Genomic DNA, 16,200 nt, shown 5'->3' on the forward strand with positions numbered 1-16,200 from the left:
GCTACCTCTTTGAGTCAGGGAACAATGGCTGTTTTAATTAGGGATAGCCAAGGCCGTGTCCTTCCGGGGCTGTGGACTACAACTCCCATCATCCCAGCTGTGCTGGCAGGGGCTGATGGGAGTTGTAGTCTGAGATAGCAAGAAGGCACTGAGTAATGAAGAGGGGGATAAAACTGCAGTGGTACCTCGGGTTACAGACGCTTCAGGTTACATATGCTTCAGGTTACAGACTCCGCTAACCCAGAAATAGTACCTCGGGTTAAGAACTTTGCTTCAGGATGAGAACAGAAACTGCACAGCGGTGGCGTGGTCGCAGCGGGAGGCCCCATTAGCTAAAGTGGTACCTCAGGTTAAGAACAGTTTCAGGTTAAGAACAGACCTCCAGAACAAATTACCGGTAAGTTCTTAACCCGAGGTGCCACTGTACATGGCAGCATTCTTGTTTATTGAACTGCCTTGCAAGGATCCCACCACCTCCATAATGGAGGGAGGCTGTTTTCAGGAACAATTCAGGCCACTTTTGTAGGTGCTGAAGGTGCTTGGGTGGGGGGTCCGAGCCAGAAGAGATTGTGACGTCTCTTTGCGGCTGTACGGTGAGAGATCGAAGCCGTCCAAACTCTTCTGGGTGAAGTTCCAAGGCTGGGGCACAGATGCGAATGAAACCGTATGGTGGGATAATTAACTAGACAGCCCGTGCAGCCCAGAGCCCGCCCGCCCACCCCACCTCACCAGCTGTGTTAATTTATATCATTTCTTCCGCCTCGGACTTATTATTGCATCTTTGCAATCCGTCTCTGTCTCGCTTTGTTTCGGTTGATGGGCAGCTTGTGTTCGCTTTGAAGGTCACAGCTAAAACGGCACATGTAGCAGCACATGTGGCACCTGTAACAGAGCCAGTTCTGTCAATTGAAGTGGTCGAGAAGGCATAGATCTGGTTAGGCCAGAGTTGCCAAAACTTGGGTCTCTAACTGTTTTTGGACTACAGTTCCCATCATCCCTGACCACTGGTCCCACTAGCTAGGGATGATGGGAGAAGTAGTCCAAAAACAGCTGGAGAGCGAACCTGGGTTAGGCGATCTCGCAGGTATGGCTAGCCACCTCCATGAATTTTAGTGGGTCTACTCTGAGCCACGGAGGATGCACCCCTCTGTGCCGCTGGACCTGTTTCATCTCTGATTTTGAAAGGAAGTTGGGTGTAGTTGAGGAACCAGGCCTCCGCGGATTGCAGCTGTTAAATATGCAATCTGACATCACCTTGAAAGGCCCAGCCAGCCTGTCTTATGCCAGCCTGGCGCCGGCTGCCTTTTGCTCTACCAGCCTAGACGTGGCACAGCGTGTTAAATTAAAGCCCTGCTTCTCCCTGCCAGCCCCACTGCCAGCTTGGTCCACCGCCATCAGCGCTGCCAAACCTTTTCCCCGCTGTCAGCTGCTGGGGCCGACGTGGGGCCGCGCAGTCAACGTTTTCAGCAGAGTTAATTATCTGCATTCGGAATTGGACTGATAAGATTTCCGGAGGCATCTCATGCTGGGCAGTGCAGAAGTCCAAAAAAAAACCACCCAACCCCAAAACCAGGCAAAGGCTGGAGGCATCGCCTTCGCGATGGGGCTTGGCCAGCTGACTCAGCAGCGAGCAATGTTTTAACATGATAAACAGGAAGCTCGCGGGATTTCTCTCGCGCGCTCCTGCTTTCGGGTCAGCTGCTGGTGCCGTGAAGACAGGTTTGCTCCTTCTGGGTTGCAAGTATTGGGTTAACTGGGAGGGGCCATTGTTGTTGTTAATAATAATACCCCGGCCACCTGGCTGGGTTTCCCCAGCCACTCTGGGCGGCTTCCAGCACATATAAAAACATAATAAAATGTCAAACATTTAAAAATTCCCAATACAGAGCTGCTTCAGATGTCTTCTAAAAGTTGTATAGTTCTTTATTTCCTTGGCATCTGGTGGGAGGGCACCACCACCAAGAAGGCCCTCTGCCTGGTTCCCTGTAACTTCACTTCTTGCAGCGAGGGAATTTCAGTTTCTCTCAGTTTCTCATTTCCCCCCAGTCTTAAGTTCAGATCTTCACATTTCCCCATCAATTTGCAATTCCCTCCTCCCCAAACGTCCTCGTGAAAACCTGCCGGCATTTTAGTGCAAATTTCTCCTGACATCCATGCTTTTGTATGCAACTTTGCCTAATGAATGCATTTTTCGCGGAGCAGTTTCTCCCAACGTAACGCATTTTCCAGTGCGAACTGAATCGAATTCCTCCTCCGTCCCTAGAGGAGATACATGGCTTTTCAAGAAACCATCAGGCTGCCTGGTGCTTTTTTGTACAGGGCCTTTAAATCCTGTGCTTTGACCCCCTTGGCGAAACCCCTGCTCAGTGCGTAATCCCAAACTGCAAGTTTCTTCCTGTTAAATTCTGAGAGATGGCAAGGCTTTGGCTGGATGCAGGCGCTGCAAATGGGACCAGCGCTTGCTGCCAGCATGTCTCATTAGTGAGTCAAATCCTGGCAATGGAGACTCCGGTTAATGGCGATGCAGAGCCTAAGATCGCCAAATCCATTTATTAGCATGGAGGGTGTGTGTGTGTGTGTGTGTGTGTGTGTGTGTGGTCATGTTGACTGATGAGGCTGAGGAGAGATTGATACTGTACACTGGGGTCTGCAGGAGCATCCCTGGATGATGTGCAGCTGATCAATAGAATATTATATTGCAAATCGCTTCAGAATCCCTTGTGGGAAGCAATCTGTAAATGACATAATTATGATAAGTAACGATAATAGGAATATAGGCACATAGGGAGCGGCCTTAAACCAAGTCCCAACAACTTGTCCAGTTAGCTCAGTATTGTCCACACTCTCTCCAGGGTTTCAGGCAGGAGTCTCTTCCAGCCCCACCTAGGGATTGAACCCACAGCCTTCTGCACGATGCAAGTAAGATGCTCTGCCATTGAGATGCCACCCTTAACTGGGTCTGAGCTAAATTGCATGGTTCTATATTTTTATATTGATGGGCAGCCCTGGAGCTCACTGGGTGGCCTTGGGCTAGTCATTGTCTTTCAACCCAGCCTACCTCACAAGGTTGTTGTGAGGATCCAACGGAAGGGGAGGGGGTTAACACCATGTGTTTCATAAGTTGACTTCCCACCCTCACCTCCAAGGTGTCTTACTCAAACCTTTTCTCCTGCATTATATCTTTATCCATATTACAATGATTTTGCCATTTTTCTTCCACTGCTTTTATCTCGAATCCTACCCGCAACTTCATTTGACTGTAATATTTTTTTTAATAGGCCTCCATTCTTCTATAAAAAGTTCATCATTTTGATCTCTTAATTTCGCTGTCAGCTTTGCCATTTCTGCATAGTCCACCACTTTCAAATGCTACTCCTCTTTTGTTGGAGCCTCCTCTTCTTCCCATTTCTGTGCATGTAATATTCTGCCTGCCGTTGTCACATACATAAATAGTTTAGCCATCTTCTTTGGAAAAGCCATCCCTATATTGCCTGTAAGAAAAGCTTCTGGTCTTTTGGGGGTAGCCCATTGAAACATTTTCTTCATTTCGTTGTATATCAGTTCCCAAAAGTCTTTTTTTGTTGCATGTCCACCACATGTGGAGGAATGTCCCATCCAATGTAACAATCCATTTCAAGCAAAGCTTTCCCTCCTCTTTTACACGTTTCTCTCTTTCTCTGTCCCTCTCCCCCGATCCTTTCGTAGGCTATGAAGGAAGATCTGGGTGCTTGGGAAGTCCCCCCATTCCTGCAGGATTGCAGTCCTTGAGCAGCGGGTGCAGAAAGCGAGGTGGAAGAGGAAAGCTGCTGTGCAGTCCAGCGGCGAAACCGGCAGGCGTGCGCGTGAAACGCACTTTTGTACAGAAGATGAAGAAGATGAAGATGATGAGGAAGAAGAATGTAACCCTTCCGTGTGCAGACACGGGCAGCCCCTGCATGCCTTGTACAGCTGAGGTCTGAGTGGCGTGTGAGTCGCCCGCTTTAGCGACCCCAATCCCCTTGTGGGCCACTTTCGGCTACGGGATGCGGCTGTCCGTTTTCCAGCGGCAGAGTGGCACCGCCCTGAGTTTGGCATAACCGGAAGCCACTCTGGCCTGCTGCTGCTGGGCACTGGCCCGTCGATAGGGATGTGGGTCTTTTTAGCAGCCCCTGCCGAGATGCAGCCTGCGTGGGTGTATATCTATCTCTATATCTCTCTACATATGGGTGGGGGGGTGTACATACCTCTGTCTACAAGGTCTAGGCAGGAGGGGCAAAATAAGACTTCTCTGTACCTTTAGTTTGCTGGTGCTACCAATTAAGGTTTTCCTGGAGGGGAGCTGCCTCCATGGTGCTATGTTGTGGTTGTTTTTCAAGCGAGCAAACGATCGTATCGTGTGGAACCAGGCGACGTGTATTTTTTAATTTTTAAGGTTGTTCATATTTACAGGAAAGGAAGGAGGGGGTGCTCTGTTTATTACATCCATCCTTCCAGACCAGTTTGATAGCTTTAATCGAGCCTGTCCTCAGATTTTCAAAGGTGCTGTTTGAAGATGACATCGTTACCCACTTCATATTCTGTTGAACTACCAGACCCACCCAGCCCTGCGGACGTTCTTTTTTAGATTGTCCACTGGAATCACAGCGGTTATATGCGATTCTACTTTTAATACAGTTTGCATCCGCAAAAGTTTTGGGTGGGACACACTGCTTCATTTCCAATCAGTGCACGTCCCATAACTTCCTGCTGAAATCATGTCACCTTGTTTATACCACAAATGATCTCCGGTTATTTTTATTTTTGGTCCCGCTTTTGTTGCACTGTAGGGCAAGAGGGCCCCCTCCAGATGGCAATAATGCAGTAACGTTGGGGGGACATCGCAGAACAACTGGTAAAATGGACTGAACAGCCCAGCATAGATCCATGACTAATGCACTATTAGTGCGTCAGTGGCATGTTGCAGAATACACCTGAGCAAAGACCCACAATTTTGGAGGGCGGGGTTTTTAGGTAGTATTTGCAGCGAAACAATGTACACAAACACCCAGCATTCGCTTGTTCATTGCATGCTTACCGAGAAGGGAGGGCCTCCACTTTTGTAACTGAATGGACAGAGATGCCCACAATGTGCATTTAAAGTGCTCCTGTATCACTTTAACAGTCACGGGCTTCCCCCAAAGAATCCTGGGAACTGTAGTTTGTTAAGGGTGCCGGGAATTGTAGCTCCATGGAAGAGTCTCCTAACAACTCTCAGTGCTCTTAGCAAACTACAGTTCCCAGGGTTCTTTGAATTGGGGGGGGGGGGTTTAAAAGTGGCGTAAGAGTACTTTAAAATGTACAGGGTGGACTTTTGGATGCAAAAGAAAAGGGGAAAAGGTGGAGGTGGGGGGGGGTTTGGTTCACCCAGAGAATGCGGCTTGCTTTCCCCTTGAGTCAGAGTGACCTACATAGGGTTGGGGGGAAATCACCATAAATAAATCACAGCAATGATATGCATGGATCTGGTGAAGGGCAGGGAAGGTACTGTTTAACCAAGGTAATAGTTATTTTGAGAGGGGGGGGGCACAGTCAGACCATACATTTAAAGCACTATGATACTGCTTTAAACAAGTGTGGCTTCCCCCAAAGAATCTTGGAAGCTGTAGTTTGTTAAGGGGGCTGAGAGTTGTTAGGAGACCCCCCCCCTCCATTCCCTTCACAGGACTACAATTCCCAGATTGTGGTTTCACAATCAATCCCTTTTCCCGGGGGATTCTGGGAATTGTAACTTTGGGAGAGGAATGGGGGAGGGGATGGTCTCCTAACAATTCTCAGCACCTTTAACTAACTGCAGTCCCCAGGATCCTTTGGGGAAAGTGTTGAAAGTGGCACCACAGCGCTTTGAATGGATGTAGCCAGAGAGAGACTGCTGCAGCTGTTTTCTGTGCAAAAGCCTTGCTCTTTTCCTTCCCTTAGACTTCATTTTCTAAGGGATGCAGCTGTTGAGTAATGCCAAAAATTAGAAGTGATACCCAAGGATGCTAAAAGAAGCCTCCAGACCTCCAGATGTTGCTGCTGGATGGGTCATTTCAGCACCACACCACCCTTTATCCTCTATTTATTTGGAATTTCGCAGTCAAGGGCTGCTTTTCCAGTTACAGGAAAGCAGCAGGCAGATGACATGAATCCCCAGTTTACGGTCATTCTAAAGTCTGGAGTTGATTCTGTTGCACGGGGTTTATAATCTCAGCTTTGGGATCTGTGTTTGGTGCAGAAGAGCTTTGAAGCACTGTGTCAGGACTGCCTCCGAGTATATACAGAGTGCCTTTCCTCCTCTGCTGCCAACTCCACGCAGCCACAGCCAGCCTCTATATTACTGGAGTGGGGAAGTCCAGGCATGGTTGAGTCTTTATGCCTCTGTGTTGTATAGTACAGCAGGCAGGGGGGTTAAAGGAATTAACTTCCCAAATAATAACACAGAAAAAATTGGGGAGATGGGTGTGGTGTGGCCCTATTTCCTTTTGGTCCCACTTTTTAGAGTAATAAAGGTGAAGGGGAGGGTCTGTGAAAGAAAAAGGAGGGGAAATACTGATTAGCCAGAATACTACTCTTTTAGGCACTAGGAAACAGCTGTTTTTATCAGCTCTGTAGGGAAAAAAAGCCCCCTTTATGAAGTATATCAACGATAGGTTATTTGTATTAGAAATCTGAATAAGGACCATGGAAGCCTAGCCATTGCTTGTATTGTATGGGCAGCAAGTCCAAATCATAAATGCTTTCATTGTCAACACTATAGCATTGAGTTACTGCACTCCATAGGTTGAACTGTAAGTCTGCCTTTGGGTTCAGTCGCTGGGTTGGCAAGCAAGCAGGGTCTGATGGACCATTTGCGTGCGGGGGGTGGGGGTGGGCAATGGACTTTTGGAGAGGCTGCCTGCCTCCCTGTGCAAAACTTTGGGGTGAGGTGCTGAAGGAGGGATAGGGCAGCCCATGGCCCTCCGAGAGGAGCCGAGGAAGCAGTCTAGTTTCCGTTTGCAAATAAATCATTTGCAGATAGATGGCTTTTCGTTTTGCAGCAAACTGTCTCTCTTTAGATCCTGCTCCTCTCTTCTCCCTGCCCCCACCCCGGCTATTTCCTGATCAGGTGAAAAGAGAACCCTTGCTCGTGAACAGACTTTGCATAAGTGTGTGTGTTTGTGTACATGCGTGCCTAATGCGTTGCCATGGAAATCGAGCATGGTTACAAAGGCTGAGGGATGATGTCAAACACAAGTCTCCATTGTGCGGAAGGAGCTGTAGATAAAAGGAGGTCGCCGCGATACAAAACAGCACCCGAGGATTGATCCCGTGGCCTGAGAATTCTTTGGCAAAATATCCCCCACCCCCAGTTTTTATGGGAGAAGTTGTATCCTCATCAGACGAGGTGCAGAAGGGTGCAGTTCAGATGGGGAGTGGTGCTGTGTGCAGTGGAGAGACTAGGAACTTGAGCCAGACCCCTGTGGTCCACCTAGCGCAGTATTGCCTGCACCAACGGGCAGCAGCTCGGGTAGCTCAGTTGGTTTGAATGTGGTGCTGAAAATGCCCAGGTTGCAGGTTCAATTCCCATAAGGGTCAGCTGCATTGCAAGGGGTTGGACTAGATCAGGAGTCAGCAACCTGCAGCCCATGGGGATTGTTTAAACGGCCCCCGAGCCGCCCCCGAATTGAGCCACCCACTTGGCGAGTCCCCGCTCCGCGCTGTGCTAAACCGGTGCAGTGCAGAGTGGGGACTCGCTTCCGCAGCACCAGAAATCGCGTCTGTGCAGATGCCAAAAATCATATCTGCGCAGATGCCATCCGGCCCACAGAGCGATCTCCGTGGGAATGAACCGTCCCAGGTGAAGTAAACCTTGCCAATACCTGGACTAGATGATGCTCAGAGTCCCTTCCAACTGTGTGATTCTCTCCGGGATTTCAGGCAATTCCTAGCCTTACCTGGAGGTGCTAGAGGTCAAACCGGTGACTTTCTGCATGCAAAGCAGGTATCCCATCACTGAGAAAAATCAACATAAGAAGACAGATCCTTGGCTCATCTAGCTCTGCAGGTAGGGGGCATTCCCAGCCATCTCTGAGGATGTCAGGCATCCTTCTGCAATCAAAACAGACGCTCTGCCCAGGAGCTACAGCCTTTGCCCCAGTTTGCTAGACTACAAGTTCCATCACCCCTGGCCATTAGCCACTAGCTGGCCAGGGCTGGTGGGGTCTGGATTCCAACAACTTCTGGAGGGCAACAGGCTCCCCTGGTTAAAATAAACCTCTGCCCACCCCCTGCAAGACACGTTCCAGCCAGGCCAAAGCACTGAAGGAGGATGTGAAGCAGAGTCAGTGAGGGGGTGTGGCCTGGGGAGAGGGGGTGTGGCCTGGAAAGGCCTTAGCACCAGACAGAGAGGCTTGCAGGAAGGGGCTTATTTGGCCCCAGATCTGAGGCACCCCACTCATGGCATAGAACATGCCATTACATATTTCCCAGGCGGACTTTGGTTACGCTGCCAGCCTGCCACGGAATTTATTGCCGGTCCACACCTGCAAAAATGCACACCTTTCTCTTGATTTAACAGCAACATATCGCCTTGCGACTCGTATCTGAACAAGCGGAGCTGCTCCCACATTAAAAAAAAGGATTATCTGGCCGGGACAGTTTCTCCCATCAGCTCATCCCTTGGGCCCATAACAGCTGGCTCAGCTGAGCCAACACTGTCATTTCACATGCGCCAGGATGTCAGCGGATGTTTCAGTCACTGTGTGTGTGTGTGTTAATGAACTGTTAACACACAAAAGCAAGTGTACGCTTCATCTCTTTATTCTGAAACTAAGTCCACATTTAGGAAACGTAAGGATTTATCAGATATTCTGCTGTCAGAACAGAATGATAGAAGCATTCCTTCATGCCAGGACCCCTTTGGTTAAGGAAGGGAAGGGGCTGTAGCACAGCTGGGAATGTCCTCTGCCCAAAGCCCTGCCACACTGCTGCCAGTCAGTGCAAACAGTAGTGAGCTAGATGGATCAATGCTCAGATTTGGTATAAGGCAATTTCCTATGTTCCTAAGCATGAAGGTGGGTGTATTTGTGTGTTTAACCCAACATCCCTTGATTTTAATTTGTTTAAAATCATAGAACTGTAGAGTTGGAAGGGACCCTGAGGATCATCTAGTCCAACCCCCTGCACAATGCACGAATATACAGTTGTCCCAGACAGGGATCGAACCTGCAACCTTGGCATTCTCAGGCACCATGCTCTAACCAACTGAGCTATCCAAGCTTTTGCTAGTTAGCAGAAGACAATACTGAGCTAAGTATAAGCTGCCTTGGGAGCGTTTCTGGCCTTGAAGGGCAAGGCACATATTTATTTATTTTTAAATCTGATCTTGGAGTCCAGTTTTGACTGCAGGGGATGTAAAGTCAAGAATAAGGTGAGGGTCAGTTTCTGGGAATCGCAAGTGTGTGTGTGCGGAGGGGGAGAGAATTGCTGTTGCGTTCAGGTCCTACTTGTGTGTTTCCTAGAGGCAGCAGGCTGGCCATTGTGAGACCAGGATGCTCCAGCCACAGGACAATTCTTATGTTCTTGATCAGTAGGTATGGAAGGGCAGAAAGCCCCTTTTGGCCCACTGACCGTCCCCTGAAAATAATTCCACAACCCCCTCCATTTGCATGACAGGGCAACATGTAGCTGCTCCCAGTGCCCCAAATTTAAAATGTTTAATAAATAGAGTTCAGAGAACAAAGAGTTCAGGGCGCCGGAACGGTGTCAGTTTGACAGCACATTGTTTTGCCTAGAGCAGAAGAGAAGAGATTTTCACGGGCACTGGTAAATTTCCTGCTTCCGAGACAGTCAAGACGCTCATTGCAAAACTTAGAGAAGAACAGTCCACGTTTGCTGTATAAAATGTTGCGGTTTGCCCACGGATGTATAGTTGTTGATGCCTTACATTTTTTAGGGCAGTCAATTTTCTTGGGCTGCTCCGTTTTTTAGCAAGGAGGGAGCGCTTTTTTAACAAAAACAAACCGACACCAGCTACTTTTCGGCCGGTATTTGCAACAGGGTTCCTCTCGTATCTTCTGTCCGCCCTCTTTTGAGGTGGGCGGGTCAGTTTTTGTACCGAACCGCACAAGCCCCCCCCCCCCAGTAACACCCTTCCCCACCAGCAAGCAGGCGAGATGAGAGATGACGGGCAGATTTTGCAATGACTGGGGGATGTTCTCTAACCGAAGGGGAGAGAGACACCTTCTAGCGAGTGGCCGCTGGTGCAGGCACCAGGCGCTAAGGCGTCCGGAGAAGATTATGAGATCATAGTCTGCCCACAGCGTTGCATAATGCGCTCTGGAAGGAACATCATATTAATTTTTAAAGCAGCGTTTGAAGGCGCAGGCATTGCACTCACACCTCCCAAGTAGCAGGGCATAAGGTTTTTGAGAAGCTGGTCCCCAACAGCTCTGGTTATGATGTCATTCTCCAAACTCCGGCCTGGTGCTTTTCTGTTTCTGTTTCCCAAGGCCGATAGCAGACCTCTCTCTTCTCACAATGATCCCAGCCTCCCCCTTTACTTCTGTTACTAGCTAGACTTCTGCGAGCACTGAGAAATCTAGGGTCAACGTTGCAGAGGTTAGTTAGTTTCCTTTGAATGAGAGGCAGGAGACTTAACAGCGTGAGATTTGCAGAGGGGAGGCAGGATGCATTCCTGCAGCAGACAGCTCAGCTACTAATCCTGCATCACATTCCCTCCCAGAGAGGGCAAATGCTCTTCAAAGGATTGTTTGATCTTCCGCCCCCTCTCAGATTATTATTTTATTTACTATTTATTAAATTTGTATACCGCCCAATGCCCAGAGGTCTCAGGGGAGCTGCAACAAAAAATATGAAAACACAAAATGCGTAATAAAAACAAAAACAACCCAATAACACTTCCCCAACACATTTTAAAAGGGCATTGGATGTCAGTCAGCCCAAGGCCTGGTTAAAGAGGAATGTTTAAGGTGTATAATGAAGGCGCCAGGTGAACTTCCCTGGGGAGAGCATTCCACAGACATGGAGCCACTGCAGAGAAGGCCCCGTTCTCATGTTGCCACCCTCCGGACATCTCAAGGAGGCAGCACACGAAGGAGGGCCTCAGAAGATGATCTCAAGGTCCGGGTAGGTTCATATGGAAAGAGGCAGTCCTTGGGATATTGCTGTCCTGAGCTATTAAGATCTCCCTGATCATTTCTCCATTAAGACTGGCTCCAGGCTTCCACCACACAGCTGGAGGGACATCATTGCCCCAAACTCCACATTGGAAGGACTGTAGCTCAGTGGCAGAGCACATGCCTTTTGCATGCGGAAGGTCCCAGGTCGGACTGCAACTCCCATCATCCTTGGCCATCAACCACGCTGGCTGGCGTGGATGGGAGTTGATATCCCGTGACACTGAGAGAGTACCATGAAGTTTGCTCCTGGTTGAGATTCGTGGGGAGCTGCTGCAAAGTCAGCAGAGATCATAATGAACTACCAGTGACCTGAGTCGTGATAAGGCAGCTTCCTGCGTTCCTAACTTCTTGATGGGTATGGCATTCCAAAGGCTGGAGTGAGGCTCCCAGCCATCAAGGAACATACGGCTTCAGGAAACGTGTTGAGAACTGTGTTTCCAAAGTCACAAACTCCAGAAGGGCGGCTTTGTCAGTCTGTTATGGCAAACTCGCCTGGCAAACGCAGCCCTCATTGCCGGCTGATGACGCATTCAACAGAAGCTTCTACCATATTGAATCCAATAATTTTTGATGGTGCTACAAGACACTTTTCTGTCCCTATGTGTAGATTTCCAGAGCAAGAAAATGCAGCTCACGTATATTTTCTTCCCTCTTTTTATTCAAACGTTAATGTAACAGTAGATGGGGGCTGGGGTGTCAACCGTGATCAATATTGATTCCCCCCTCCCCCAGATTCAAGGGCTCAGATGCTCTTGAGGGCCTTGCTCAGATATCAGCTTATTAGTTCATTTTCTGACTAATACCCCCCATCTTCATTCAAGGACCTTGAGGCAATATGTTGGAGGCTCCTTCCAATACCTCCATTTTAACTTCACCACAACCCTGTGATGTAGCTTGGGCGGAGAGATCATTTATGAGTGGGAATGGGGATTTGAACCCCCGACTTCCAACCCCTGTTCCACACGGGCTCTAGCTATGCAGAGGACCAGTCTGGAGAGTCGCATGTCTCACCCCTGCTCTCTACTTCCTGTCAGGTCTCATTTCCACAGGTCCTATCTGCTGTAGTCCCTACTTTGCCTGCAGTTATAATGGGCTGCAATATTAGTGGATGGCATTACTCAGGACGCCAGAGTTGACCCTGACCCACCAATTGCTAGCTTGCAAGCTGCATACCGCATTTCTCAAAAGACCAGTTGAGTCCCAGAGTTTTTATTACTTGCAACATGCCTAATGCCCGCCTGTAAATGGCCACTCCCGCTTGCCGTACCTGCAGATTTCTTTGTGTCCGTTTTGTGCTCTCGTGCAAAGTACACCAATTCTCCCACCACCCCTGTGTGTTAAGACAGGCCTTGCATCCTTTACCACTTTTGTACGTGAGCTGTATACCCTCTGCAACAAGCAGAGCCTTGACAGCTGTGGCCCCGAAGCTCTAGAACAAACTCCCCCCTGGCACGGTGGAATCATCCCTCTTTTGCTTGGCAGGGCTGTGAAAAATGGGGAAAGGCTCTTGATTTGTGCGCTGGAGTTTGCAGGTTCAATTCCTTGGTGTCTCTTGGAGCAGGCGATGGGATAGGCTCCTCTCTGTCTGAAACCCAGGAGAGCGACTGCCAGTCAGAGCAGACAACACAAGGTTAGAGAGACAAATCCTTTGACTTGTGATACGGCCATTTCACTCTGCTCCTTATTCAGCAGGCCTTGGGGATCTTGCCCTAGAGCAGGGAGGGGGAGGTTTCGACCCTCTGGTGTTGCTGAAACATAACTCCCACCATCCCTGCTTATTGGCCATGCCGGCCAGAGCTGATGGGAGTTGGAGTCCCAACAAATTCTGGAGGGCAAAAGGAACTGACTGCTTGGCTTCTTTCTAGTTATTTATCCATCCATTTCATCTTGTTTTTATTGATTTCATATTGTTGTTATTTGGAGTGCTTCCCCTCTGTTGTTTCACACCAGGGTGGGGAACCTTTTATGCCCGAGGGCCGCATTTCCTTCTTGGTAAGCTCCCGAGGGCCACACGGTAGTGGTGGGCGTGGCCAAATGTGGTGGGAGGAGCAATGAATGTAAATTTTACCTTTGTACAGTGGGCTGGGGTTGTGGGGGTTTTTTACACACACACCTCTCTTTCCTCCATTGGGAAAACGAGGCCTTATCGAAGTTCAAGGGCTCATTTCAGCCAGGCAGAAACACGGGGCAAGGGGCGTGGCCTGGGGAAGGTTCCAAGGGCCAGACAGAGAGAACTGGAGGGCCGCAATTGCCCCATAGGCCAAAGGTTCCCCAGCCCTGTTGTATGTAAGCTGTTTTGAATACTTGCAAAATAAATAAAAAAGCAAGATACAAATATTTCAAGTAAATGTGGAAGGAGTCATGGGTAATTGTAGTTTTTGGGTACTTGTAACAGGGAAGACTGCAATTTTCTAATGTGATCTGAACATGAGTTTTGTGTCATTTTGTACATGGAGGTGAATTCCATGAAACAATTCTAGAAATTTAAGTTGATACCTAAGCTGTTGTCAAAAGGACGCCACGGCGCTCAACTTTCCTAGGGGCAAAGCTGAGGTCATGAAATTGCCACGCCATCGCTCAAAGATATCCAGTGGTTCTTTGGGTCGAAAATGCAGGCACGAAAAATTGCAGCTCTTCTCAGTTCCACACCCAGTCGTGCGCTGCTGCCTTGCAAGACGCCTGTCTGGGCATGTTGAATATTTTATTTTATTTTATATTTAGATAAATTTATAAACCACTTAATAAATAAAAAAAGCCTCCAAGCAATGTACATAAGATGGTATAAAACAATTATCAACGGCTCACAGAGGAAATCAGCAGAAAATCAAAGAATAAGAAGTATATGTAATGAAATCATATATGCCTTGGAAGGCTTGCTGGAATAAAGAAGTTTTTAACAGGGGTTTGAAACAGTATATTGCGAGGGTGCCTGCCGAATGTCAAATCAGCAGGGAATTCCGCCGAAAGATCGACTCCTGGCAGACACGGAACGAACATTAATAAGTCACTTTGTAACTTTCATTTGCGGCTCGAGGTGGCTTTTTCTTGCCCTTTTGTAAAAGGAATTTCCTATGCTGGAGACTTTGTACATATTTATATTGACTTTATTAAAAAAGGAAAGAAAGGGAAAGCGATTCAAGTTGTGTGTCCATTGTCCTGTCTTCAAAATATTCCAAGATCGGTCACTGTAAATGTTTTCCTTCCAACAGATTGTGCAGCTGAGGGAAATGTGTGTGGAAGTCCAATGCACATCAGGAGTGCATGTTGCCTGTTTGCTGTGCATTATTCTTAGTGGTGCTGAGCAAGGAATCCTGACCTCCTGCACCAACAGACAACTTTGTTCTGAGCTCTGGGCTTCCAAACTTGCCTGGGCATTCCGTCAGCTGACCACCAAGGGCCAATCCCTGCCCACCATTAAAGCCCAAACTTCAATACTGTGGAATATGCATTTTGTGACATTTCAGTGAGTGCAAGTTGCACAGATCAGAGTGGTCAGATACACAGAGAGGGCAAGGCAATCCCTTAGGGCAGCCTTTCTCAACCTGTGGGTCCCCAGATGTTGTTGAACTACAACTCCCATCATCCCTAGCTAGCATGGCCAGAGCTCAGGGATGACGGGAGTTGTAGTCAAACAACATCTGGGGACCCACAGGTTGAGAACCGCTGCCTTAGGGTCACAGGTGCCGAACCTGTGGCCCTTCAGATGTTTCTGGACTCCACGTCCCATCAGCCCTAGGCAGCGTGGCCAACAGCCAGGGATGATGGGAGTTGTAGTCAAGCAATATCTGGAGTGCCACAACCTAGCCTGACCTTAGACCAAGGTCTCCCAAACGCTGTTTTGGGACTACAATTCCCATCATCCCTAGCTAGCAGGACGAGTGGTCAGGGATGATGGGAACTGTAGTCCAAAAACAGCTGGAGGCCAAAGTTTGGAAAACCTTGCCTTAGACTGACCACCTGTTCCATCAATCCCAAGCCATCTGGAGACCTGTCCTTGTTGAGGTGTGGCAATTACTTCCAGTGGGGTGGAGGGTACATTTTAGTGTGCGCGCGCACACACACACACACACACACACCGAGACTTGGACAAACATGGAGGCACAACACACAAGCTTATTTTCCAGTGTACCTAGAGCTAAATCGGGGTAGTAGGGCCCAGAAACCATGTGTGACACTGCCATGATCACAGAACGAAGCAGAACTGCCCAATGCAAATGCGCTTCTAATACAGGTTCGTATGTCAAATGTCACCAGTGTGATTCATTCTAAACGCAATATTTTAAGTTTTTACAGAACTGCATTTTGAGGGATTAGGATGGAGGGGTTACCAGGAGAGGCACGGTGAAAGGGAAAGCATCACTGCCTCTCAGCCTACCTCACAGGGTTGTCGTGAGGATAAATAGGGAGGTGGGGAAATGATGCAAGCTCCATTTCCATTATAGTCACTATTACAGTGGTACCTTGGTACTCAAACTTAATCCGTTCCAGAAATCCGTTCCAAAACCAAAGCGTTCCAAAACCAAGGCACGCTTTCCCATAGAAAGTAATGCAAAATGGATTAATCCGTTCCATACTTTTAAAAATAATGCCTAAAACAGCAATTTAACATGAATTTTACTATCTAACAAGACCACTGATCCATAAAATAAAAGCAATAAACAATGTACTGCAGTCGCACAATCAATCAATCAATCATAGCTGAACTGGGTTCTACACAGTCACAAAAACAAAACAAAAAGAGCTGCAAAAACAAAAACACAAAATAAATAGCAAAAACAGACCTCAGTGTAACACTCAAAACGGAAGCATGGCACTCAAAACGGAGCACGTTTGGCTTCCGAAAAACGTTTGCAAACCGGAACACACACTTCCGGGTTTGCAGTCTTTGAGTTCCAAGTTGTTTGAGTACCAAGGTGTTTGAGAACCAAGGTACCTCTGTAGGCTTATGAAACTCTGGATGGGTACCAGAGTCTGGGGAAGTCAGACTTAACCTCGGTTAAAACACCTGGAACACAAAGGCCAA

General features: G+C 48.2%; 1 protein-coding gene across 1 annotated transcript in view; it reads left to right on the forward strand.

Annotated features, from left to right (window-relative positions):
• Window positions 1-14,311, forward strand: part of HRK (harakiri, BCL2 interacting protein) — a 28,559-nt gene extending 14,248 nt beyond the window's left edge. Inside the window, exon 2 of the mRNA XM_077920061.1 lies at window positions 3,706-14,311. The gene's annotated coding sequence lies outside the window, so the exon portion shown is untranslated. The remainder of the gene's footprint in view (window positions 1-3,705) is intronic.
• Window positions 14,312-16,200: the final 1,889 nt, after the last annotated feature.

Source organism: Podarcis muralis, chromosome 16, assembly GCF_964188315.1.
Source record: "Podarcis muralis chromosome 16, rPodMur119.hap1.1, whole genome shotgun sequence".
Lineage (NCBI taxonomy): Eukaryota > Metazoa > Chordata > Lepidosauria > Squamata > Lacertidae > Podarcis > Podarcis muralis.